The sequence below is a fragment of the Enhydra lutris genome, unplaced genomic scaffold (genome assembly GCF_002288905.1).
Source record: "Enhydra lutris kenyoni isolate GAN:26980312 unplaced genomic scaffold, ASM228890v2 scaffoldscaffold47, whole genome shotgun sequence".
Classification (NCBI taxonomy): Eukaryota; Metazoa; Chordata; class Mammalia; order Carnivora; family Mustelidae; genus Enhydra; species Enhydra lutris.
In genome coordinates, this window is record NW_019154131.1 from 2,173,785 (window position 1) to 2,185,143 (window position 11,359).

The 11,359-nt window shown below is 40.8% G+C and overlaps 1 protein-coding gene across 2 annotated transcripts in view; it reads left to right on the forward strand.

Annotated features, from left to right (window-relative positions):
* The first annotated feature begins 210 nt into the window (after window positions 1-210).
* The window catches only part of LOC111156570 (lysine demethylase 4C), a 467,853-nt gene continuing 456,704 nt past the window's right edge, over window positions 211-11,359 (forward strand). For both annotated transcript variants that reach the window (XM_022517552.1, XM_022517553.1), the window contains exon 1: window positions 211-555. The gene's annotated coding sequence lies outside the window, so the exon portion shown is untranslated. The remainder of the gene's footprint in view (window positions 556-11,359) is intronic.

Below are 11,359 nucleotides of genomic sequence, written 5' to 3' on the forward strand. Positions count from 1 at the left end.
CCCGCGTCGCGGCCCAGGACGACGTGTGGCGCGTGGACTCCCTCAGGTCCAGCCCTGCGGGAACCCGGTAGGCACTTCCGGGCAAGGTTCTGTGCACCTGTTCCTTCCTTCTTTAGTGTCTTCCCGTTTGGGAAAAAGTGGGTATACCCCTCCTCAGAGAACAAGATGCACCACAGCAAATCTACATTAAGAACAGCGAGGAAGACTAATCCCAATGCAAGACCGTGCCAGGCATCTTTAAACTGTTTGGAAGTTCACGTGACCTACTGAGTGTCGGGCCCCAGTGGTCACGTGACACCGCGCGCGCCCTCGCGTAGGGAGAGCCGACAGGCTCTGTGCGCGCGCCTTCGCCGCTGCCTCTCATCCTCTCGACGGGAGGGTGAGGAGCGGCGGAGTGATCAGGCGTCTGGAGTCCGGTGCGCGTGCGCAGCGAACAGCTGTCACCCAGTGCGGAACAAGTCTTCCAAATTTCCCAAATCTCCCTGGGCCGGAGGCCACCCTCTTCCTCCTCATCTTCCTCCTCTGGGTCGTATCCCGGTCCACCCCGCGCGCCAGGTAACCGCTTTTCCGGACTCCGGGCGACAGGGATGGTGGGGGGAGGGGCTCGGGCGGTCTTCTCGGCACTGCCCCCCTCTGCTCCGAGCCGCTGGGGGTGCCGGCGGTCGGGGCAGCGGAGACGCGGTGCTGGAGACGCTGGGTCCACGACCGCCGCCGATGTCATGCTGGGGAGAGAGTGGCCGGCCATAGTCGCAGCGGAGGGAGGCGGGAGCCAGTGACAGTCCGCTCCGGCCCTCTCGGGGGTTCGGTCCCCGCGCTCGCCGTTCTCCCAGGGGTCGAAGTCTGGGTCCCCCTCCTTCGGACAGAGGAGCGCGCGGGTGGTCCAGGGATGCCGACTCCTTTCCATTCCTCTTCCAGCCTGGTCCGCGGGGGACTCCAGGGAGGTACGGCCTGCTTCGCTCTCGGTGCCATCTCTTCTCTGGAACTGTCACGACCCGGGGGGTGAAAGCAGGGGCTCCTCTCCAGAACATCTCGCCGCAGGCAGGCAGCCCCTCCCCGGGTTCGTCCGCAGTCTCCTTGCTGCTCTTTTGTTTTTTTCGGCAAGGGACCATCTCTTCTTGCAGTGCCTGAAACCACGATGCGGTCGGTGTAGACAGTGGGAGCTTAATAAATGAGTTGGATCGCTCCGCGTGGAATACCAGGCACGCGCGGGACGTGGCGAAGGGTGGGGATGTGGAGCGGGGAGTCAGGCAGGCTGAAGCTCTGGGTTCGAGCTTGGGTTTTTCCTCCAGGCGAGCCAATGAAACCAACGGGGCTAGATGCAGATGCTTTCCGGGTGAACTCGGAGCCAGCCTTGCCCTACACTGTCCGGTGCAGGTCTGCAAGGGCTGGCTTTGGTTGTGGGCGATGCTCAGGAAGGTTTTGTAAGGTTTCTGCTCCAGGAGTAGAGAGGACAAACTTTTTTTTTTTTTTAAACTTGGTAAATTACCCTCAAGGCGGTTTATGAAGACCTGCTTTGGAAATGTGGGTTAGAAGTTGGCGTTGGTTCACCCTATCTCGGTGTTAAGTTTATGGTAGGCTTAGTTCCACCTACGTTCGGACCAAGTTTTGACCTATTTCACTCCCTTGAATGTGCTGGAATTTTTATTTTTCATCTTGGGAAATTCGGCTTCACCGTTTCTATGGTAACAGTTGCTAATATAATTTCTAAGTGTTGTGGCTGGAAATTAGTGGCTTTAATTCTTAAAGGTCCATTTTTGTCATGAAACACTTAGTTCTCCTTTATGATCATTACTCAAATTCTGCCTTGCTGGTCTCCTCCCAACCCCCCTATGCTTTGTTTTGGAATGTATTACACGGCTATTCCGTTTTTTTAGGCCCTCTTTCTCCCAATTTAAGGCATTATGAAAAGTTTGCATACAATCTTTACAACACTCCACGAACTTGGTGGTACAATACAATTTAAATTGGAGATTTGTTTCGTTTTATTAACAGATTTTAATTGGTTGCTTGTCTAAAATTAAAAATATGTTTTAAACCTTGTAGGTGCACAAATGCTTTTAAAAAATCCATTATTAACTTTTCTATAAGAATGAAGATTTTTTTTTTAAGATTTTATTTATTTATTTGAGAGAGAGTGAGAGAGAGCATGAGCGAGGAGAAGGTCATAGAGAGAAGCCGACTCCGCGTGGAGCCGGGAGTCCGATGCGGGACTCGATCCCGGGACTCCAGGATCATGACCTGAGCCGAAGGCAGTTGTCCAACCAACTGAGCCACCCAGGCGTCCCAGAATGAAGATTTTAATAAGCTGAATAGGTACATTATTTTTAAAAAAGTTACTTAGATTTAAATTTCAAATAAAGGATGAAAATCTGGTATTTTGAGTTCTCTTTTTGACACCAGAACCACCCAGGCCTAAGTTAGGTGCCTAACTAAACTTGGGTAGTCTGTGATTTCTTTTCTTTCTTTTTCTCATTGTTTTGTCTTTGTATCTTGACTGGTGTCCCCCCCCCCCCCCCAGAATGTTAGGGCTTTGAGAACAGGTTCTTTTTTTTTTTTTTTCCTTTGCTATATTTCTAGCAATTTACCATAATTCCTGGGGGTGCTAAAATAAAATATCCTCTTTCTTTTTAAGTAACAATTTTATTAAGATATAACTCACATACCACATAATCCACCTATTTAAAGTTTACAATCCAGTGGTTTTAGTATTGCATGGAATTGTGCAACTGTCATCAGAATCAATATTAGAACTTTTTTATCACCTCCAAAGAAACCCTGTTCCAATTAGCAGTTATTGTCACTTTCTCTTCAGCTCCTATCTCCTTTGGCCCCAACCAGTGACTAATCTGCTTTCTGTCTCAATGAATTTACCTGTTTTGGACATTTCATGTTAAGTATAACCATACAATAAGTGGGTTTTTTTGACTAGAGTCTTTCACTTAGCATAATGTTTTCAATGTTCATTCATCATGTAGCATCTATCAGTACTTTATTCCTTTTTTATGGCTGATTTGTATTCCATTTTATGGATATATCACTTTTTGTTTATTCATTAGTTGATGGGCATTTGAGTTGTTTGTACTTTTTGGCTTTTAAATTTTTTTTTTTTAAAGATTTTATTTATTTATTTGACAGACAGAGATCACAAGTAGGCAGAGAGGCAGGCAGAGAGAGAGAGGGGGAAGCAGGCTCCCCGCCGAGCAGAGAGCCCGATGTGGGGCTCGATCCCAGGACCCTGGGATCATGACCTGAGCCGAAGGCAGAGGCTTTAACCCGCTGAGCCACCCAGGCGCCCCAACTTTTTGGCTTTTATGAATAATGTGCTATGAACATTCACAAACTAGTTTTAGTATGTATGTGTGATTTTCTTTACTCTTGGATATATGCCTAGTAAGAATTGCTGGGTTAAATCTTTTTCTTGAGTGAATAGATGGATGAAGAATGGATAGTTAGGGTTGAGGGATACTCTCTCCAGCCCTTTGAGGGACCTACTCTGCTCCACCACCAGGTCCTTTTCTCTGGAGGCCAGAAGTCTCTGTGTGGGGCTTTGTCCTATGGATAGTGATTTTTTTTCTTGTCTGGGTGTTCTTAAGATCATCCCTTTATGTTAGCCAGTTTTTCTTCATACAGCAAATGATTATTCCCTTGATACTAATTTGTTATATATTTATTAGAGATGATAAAACAGGTATATTCCATACTATCATTAAACTCAGTGTCTAATGCCGGTCTTTTGGTCTTTTAAAGTAATATACATTTATTTTATATATTTTATATTTTATATACACACACATGCACACACATACACACTCATTCCTCTGCCCACCTCCATTTCTAATATGAATTTTTTGGGAGTTGTGCAAGAGTTAAAGTCACTGTTTTTCTTCACTTGCTATCAATCTAGAAGGTTTTGTGGAAACTAAAATATAAATTTTAAAATATTGTGTTATTATCTTTAAAATATTGTATTGCACACCCTCAAAGATTCTCATTTCCCCACCCTCCATGCCCTTTGGAACAATCCAATCCTTCTTTCCCTGAGAATCAAGTCCTTTCAGCTCTCTCAGTAAGGCTTTGCCCAGCCAAATTTTCCCCCCCATTGCCTGGCTAGGTGGGGCTGGTACCTTGCTCACATTCTTGTTCCCTCTACCTTGACTGCTACCCTGACCTGCTCTTCTTTTCTGGTTAATTCCATCTCATCCTTCAGATAGCTTACTTAGCTCAGTTGTTACTTCTTCAAGTTGGTCTTCCCTCTATACTGTACACTAGCTATAGCAGCATTTTGTAATCTCCTTCATAGTCTTATACAATTATATGATTAGTCGTGGATTACTGTTTACTCTCCACCACCATGTATGCACAGAAAAAGTTCTGTGCAAAATGTTTTAAGTGGTTAATTACTTCTGGGTGAAGAACTTATGGGTAATTTTTCTCGTTTGTGTCTGTGTGCATTTTCTGAATTCTCTATGTATCGGTATGACTTTTGTGAACAAGAGAATAAAGAAAAATCAGTAATTGCCATTTTTATTTTAATAAAATTCCTTCTAATCTCTTGTTTTAGTAACCTAGATGAGATTTTACTATAGCTTTAAATATCAAACTTTTATTACATTTTAATTCTTTCTCATATCTAGGGATGATAGGGAATGGTGAGCATATTTTACCATTGGTTGTCTAGGGATGGAATTTCTGGTATTGAAATTAAGCTGATTTTTAGGAACAGAATCTAGCTTTGATACTATTAGGCTATGATAGTGTAAATAACTCATTTTCCTTTTTCCCTGAGAATTGTCTTTGTTCTATCACATTTGTATGCTTCATAGTACAGAGCTTTTCCTTGCCCAGTTACTTGTTATTTGCACTTATTTTTGCTGGGTAGTTTATTCTGCCTAATAGTGGGTATATTTCTTCAGTAAGTATTTTAACACTTACTGTGTGTCATGTGCTATGTTAGATGTGGAGCATACAGCAAATGAACACAATAGACAAGTGATTCTCTACCATTTCCTGGAAGATTATTTTGAGTATGAATGTTTTGTTACACTGTTGCTCTACATTTTCAGATACGCTGTGGCTTCAGCTACTATGGTATTTATAAGCTGTTGCTCCATAGAATCTTTAAAATTTATTTTAGATTTTTTTGCATTTGTGTTATTTATTATTGAGGGTAAATACAGAGCAGAATCATGTGTCATAAAACCCTTTTGATGCTGACTTCTTTTTTTAGATCTCCATCCAGTAATAGTTATTAATTTGACATCTCTACTTGTTAACTGTAACTAGGTGAACTGGGATCTTTCCTCTCAGCACTGCTTCTCTGGGTTTCTCATGGATCTCATCCCATTTCACTGCTCACTTGGGGGAACCTGTGAGTTATCGCAGGTATCTCATGGTTTCTTAGCCCTCATTACATCCAGACTGTCGCCAAACCTTATCATTTCTGCTTCCAAAATATATATTAGATCAGTCCTCTAGTCTCTGCTTGGCATCATCTCAGTAGCCACTCCAGACTCCTTCCTATTTCTGCTCCATTCGATCTTTTAAAATGCAAATTGGATCATTCTCATTGCTCTGGGGAGACTTAAAATTCCTGCATTATCTCTTCCTGTCTGAAGGAAGCAACCTCCAAACCTTATCTAGATGGTTTTAGTTTTCCTCTCTGCCCATTGGCTTTTCTTTTTCTTAAAGTGTACAGGCCCTTGCTGAAGGTGCTGTTTTCTGTCAGACTTTCTTCCCACTTTCTTTTTGGTACATCATTCCAGTCTCTGCTTGAATGTACTTGCTTAAAGAATCCTGACCTGTCACATGCACCTCTCCTCCAATCTAAATCAGCTTTCCTAATGATAATCTATCTTAATTCCCTAGTTGTTTCCTCCCACAACACTTAAGCATATAGCAATGAATACAATAGATCAGTGATTCCCAACATTTCAAGAAAAGGATTGTTTTGAGCGTGAATGTTTAGTTACACTGTTGCTCTTTATTTATGTGATTATTTGATAGTTTCTAGACTGTAAGAATTCTACAAGGGCAGGGACCCAAGTATTTTCATTCACTTCTGTAAATCCAGGATACTGCTTTGTACACTGTGCTGTACTCTGATATTTTCTGTCTTGTTCCATATCACATATTATAAAAATATCGATATAATCCACCAAATTGGGTAGGATTGCAGGCTGCAGTATGAACAGCACATGAGGAAAATGCTTCGTTTACATTAAGTCCTCCCCCGCCTTTTGAAACACAATTGCTATTTTCTAATTCTTGTCTGATTGGAAGTCCAAGTGCGTATAGCTATCCTATACCTTTCCTATTATATCCCTGAAAGCTAGTTCTGCTTAGGAATTCTGGCCTGGTCTCAAAGGAGAGTTGCTTAAGGTCAGGTTGAGAAAAATCCAAGTCAGACTCTACCTTAGATCTTGTCTTCTAGGTTTCTCTGGGCTACAGATAGCCAATACTCTTCTACCCTATTTGGCAAAGCTCACTGCAGGTGTGTGGTAAGTCACTGGATTTTAAGGCTGGCCTCTAATCACTTTTATTTTCTCAGTTTGTTTCAAACCAAACAAAATTCCAAAAACGGTAACAAAGGGATCAAGGCAAACAAGTGTTTGTGAAGGGCTGAACTAAGGAGCCTGGTTTGGTAAGGATGTCATGTCATGTTCAGTAGATAAGAGCTGATCACTAGAGCTGTGGTTCTCATTTATTCACTTCACCAGAACATCTGCAAGGAAAGCTTGGGGCTCTTTGGTCTCCATCAATGAAATACTGATCTCTTATCTATTTTGCTAACAAAATAGTAGAAATAACCTAAATATTTAGCATAAGGGCTATTTAACTGCACACTGTGATGTGATATTTGTATCTTGGATGAATATTTTAAAATTTAGAATTATTCCAAACCTATGTTTAATGAAAGAAAATTATACAAAATTTTATACATCACATGACCCTAGTTGTGTTTCATTATGTTTTTATAAATGTACATATGTTAGAGAAAATACACCAGAATGCTAATTTGATAGTGAAATTACTGGTAATTTTTATTTTCCTTCTTAGAGATTTTTTAGAATGAGCATTGTTGCATTTATAATTAGGGATACTAGTTGAAAAGCAAATTTCCTGTACATTAATTTAGGTACTGAAAATAGGAAAAATAATACCTTTATTAAATGCTGGATAGAGCCCAGATTTCTAGTGGCTGTGTTTTGGGGACCCCTGTCAAAGTGGGATGTGCATTTCACCTTCACAATCTTCATAGTCTTCCACTGCACAGTGATCCATGTTTCCTCTCCTGGTCTGTTTTTTTTTTCTTCCCTGTCTACATTATTAAAGCTTACCTTGTTTTTCATCTTTATTGCTGAAATAGAACTGTATCTTTTCATGCCCTACTTATGCATGTTGATAATGAATGTTTAACTGATGGTTGCCCATAGCATGATAATTTGGAAAATCCTAATATCCCTTATTACATCCTGTTGTGTGGCATGAATTAAAGATGAATTAGGGATTATGCAGGGATGTCTTCTTTCTGTTAACTTTGTTGAATTATAGTGGGACCTAACACACAAAATTGAAGGAAACATATAGTGATAGTTTATTTTTTTTTAAGATTAAAAATTTTTTTTTAAAGATTTTATTTATTTATTTGACAGAGAGAGAGATCACAGGCAGGCAGAGAAGCAGTCAGAGAGAGAGAGGGAAGCAGGCTCCCCGCTGAGCAGAGAGCCCAATGTGGGGCTCAATCCTAGAACCCTGAGATCATGACCCAAGGCAAAGGCAGAGGCTTAACCCACTGAGCCACCCAGGTGCCCCCTTTTAAAGATTTTTTAAAAATTTATTAATCTGACAGACAGTGAGAGGGAACACAAGCATGGGGAGTGGGAGTGGGAGAACCAGGCTTCCTGCCAATCAGGAAGCCCAATGAGGGGCTCTATCCCAGGACCTTGGGATCATGACCTGAGCAGAGGCTTAAAGACAACCACCCAGGCACCTCTGTAGTGATAGTTTAAATGTATAATCATCACGCATCAGTAAATTTTTCGAAACCTATATTTGAAATTGTTCAGTGTTTTAGCATTCAAACCTTAGTAAATTATGCATTTGAAAATGTATTTGATAGCCATACAAAATAGTTATACCGACTATTGATTTACTATTTTCTAGAGAAGGAATTGGAAACTTTAGAAATTAGAAATGCCTAAGTATGGACAATTTGTTGGACAGATAGGACTTTTGGAGGGGGGATGTGTGTGTTTGTGTGTGTGAGTGATAGTACTTTTAGGAGATTTCATAATTCTCTTCTCATTTTTAGCATGGGAATTTCAGAAATCTGAACTTTCCCAGTTGATCTAGACCATGTCAGGCATTAAAGGACTAATGTTCTCAGTGTCACTCCATAATTAGACTCATAAGAACTAGGACCTGGATACAAAGCATGCTTGTCCATTCTTCAGGGCTCTTTCTAGGAAGTCTTGCTTCTTGGGAAAGCACATCATTTAGTGACAGGCAGATCCCAGCAGATGGACATGGGTAGTGTTGAGGAGTAATCTTTTTTTTTTTTTTTTTAATTTTGTATTTTCATTTCTTTATTTGACAGAGAGAGAGAAAGACAGTGAGGGAGGGAGCACAAGCCGGGGGAGTGGGGGAGGGAGAAGCAGGCTCCCCACGGAGTAGGGAGCCCGATGCAGGGCTCTATATCAGGACCCTGGGATCATGACCAGAGCCAAAGGCAGACACTTAATGATTGAGCCACCCAGGTGCCCCCATTGGGGAGTAATCTAGTTTTTACCTGTGGGGCTTCTCTGACCCTTGAGAGTATTCACCTTTCTCATCAGAATATTCTTCCTGCAGGTACATTTTCTCCTGTTGAATGAGGTCAAAGAAGTCAAATTCTTTATTTTGGCTCTGTCTTTATCTCCATCTTCTAACTAGTTTCTCAGACATTTGTTTAAATACCAGTCCTAAGGGTATTTGTCTCTTATTCAACATTAGCCTTGTTGCTTCTGTTGTGTTTTGGAAATGCATCAGATACTTAGAAAGCACACAGGTGTCCCTTTGAGGGGAGGTCTGATGGTACAGTCCCCCCCCCCCCCCCAGGCTGCTTATCTCACCCATTTTGTTTTTAATTTAACTTTCAAAAGGAACTATCACCTTGATATTTGGACACTTTACTGAAAACTCTCAACATTCAGGGAAGCTTGCATTAGTAGGAGGAATTTGGACCTGAGATAGGTAAATTATTAAAATCATTATAGTATAAATGTATATTAAAATATTATTTTAAATGGGCAATGCAAAGTATACAACAACGTATACAGTTTAGAAGATATAAATGGGGGAGTGCTTGGGTGACTCAGTGGGTTAAGTGTCGGACTCTTGCTTTTGGCTTAAGTCATGATCTCAGGGTCATGAGATCAAGCCCTGCATCTGGCTCTGTGCTCACTTAGTGGGGAGACTGCTTGAGATTCTTCCCCTCTGAGGCTCCCCCCACCTCCCCAATGTATGTTCCCTCTCAAATAAATAAGTACATCTTAAAAAAAGAGAAGATATAAATAGGTAAAAATTGCATATTCTCACTTTTGCCATCAGACAGCCAGTTTCTTCATTTTGGTTAACTACTATTAAACAGTTTCTTTTAGGGCTTTTCAGAGTTATTTTACATATTCTATATAGGATATTCTATAAAGCTTGTATATGTATACATTTTTAAATACAAATCGTGGTGTCTATACTTGTTCTGAATATTTTTTCATTTAATACTGTAACTTGAATGTGATTTTTTAAAAAAGATTTTATTTATTTATTTGATAGCGCGTGCACAAGTAGGCAGAGGAGCAGGCAGAGAGAGAGGGAGGAGCAGACTCCCCACGGAGCAGGGAGCCTGGGTGTAGGGTTCAATCCCAGGACCCCAGGATCATGACCCACCTGAGCTGAAGGCCTAGCGATGAAGCCACCCAGGCTTCCCTCGAATGTGATTTTAAAAATACGAATATATGTAGAGCTCATTTTTAAAATGATCCCACAGTAATTACATTTTATGCACCTACCATAATTTATTTAACCAGTGCAATATTAAAAGTCATTTAGCTTGATTCTGTTTCTATATAATGGTCTATTTATGTACCATTACCTCAGTGTTTTATTTTTTATTTATTTTTTATTTTTACCTCAGTGTTTTAATTGTTGAAGCTTTATAACATGTTTTTGGGACTTTTCAGGCTGTTCTTGTTTATTTTCCCTCATTATATTTAACTTTAGAATCAATTTGTCAAGTTCCAGGAAGCTATTGATAGTTTTATTAGGAATGTCTTTCATTTTTGGACTTACTTAGAGAAATACCTTTCAGATGCTGACTTTTCCTGCCCAGAAATATGGTATGCCTTTCCATTTAAATGTTCTTTTAAGTCCTTAGAAAGGACATTTAAAAAATATCTTTACACAGATCTTACATATTTTCTTAAATTTTATTCCTTTTTATTTTATTTTAAAAATAATTTTCTTACCTTACTTTGGACAATCTCAAACTTTTAGAAACGTTGCAGTTATAGTACAAAGAACTTCATGCTTTATTGCTTCTCAGTATTTCAGTGGATATTTCCAAAAAGGCAGTTTCCTATAAAACCACAATATTTCCATCAAAATCAAGAAGTTACCACCGATAAGTACTTTCACCCAATCTTTAGATTTTTTTTTTAAATATATCACTATTGTAATAGTGATGTTTCTTGTAGCAAAAGTATCCATTCCAGAATGATGAATTACATTTTCTTGTTCTGAGGTCTTTTAAGCATCCCTTCATTCTCAAGTAGTCTTTAGTCTTTCCTTGATTCCCTTTTTCTTTCTTTCTTTCTTTTTTTTTTTTAAGATTTTATTTACTTATTTGACAGACAGAGATCACAAGTAGGCAGAGAGGCGGGCAGAGAAGCAGATTCCCTGCCAAGCAGAGAGCCCGATGTGGGGCTCGATCCCAGGACCCCGGGATCAGGACCCGAGCTGAAGGCAGAGGCTTTAACCCACTGAGCCACCCAGGCACCCCTCTTTTTCTTTTTTCTTTTCAAATATTTTCATTACTTGAGAGAGAGCGTGCACGCACAAGCAGGGGGAGTGGCATGCAGAGGGAGGAGCAGGCTCCCTGCTGAGCAAGGAGCCCAATGCGGGACTCCATCCTAGGACCCCAGGATCATCCAAAGGCAGATGCTTAACCACTGAACTACCCAGTTGTCCCACTTGATTTTCTTTTCTTTTTTTTTTTTTTTAAAGATTTTATTTATTTATTTGACAGAGAGAGATCACAAGTAGGCAGAGAGGCAGGCAGAGAGAGAGGAAGGGAAGCAGGCTCCCTGCTGAGCAGAGAGCCCGG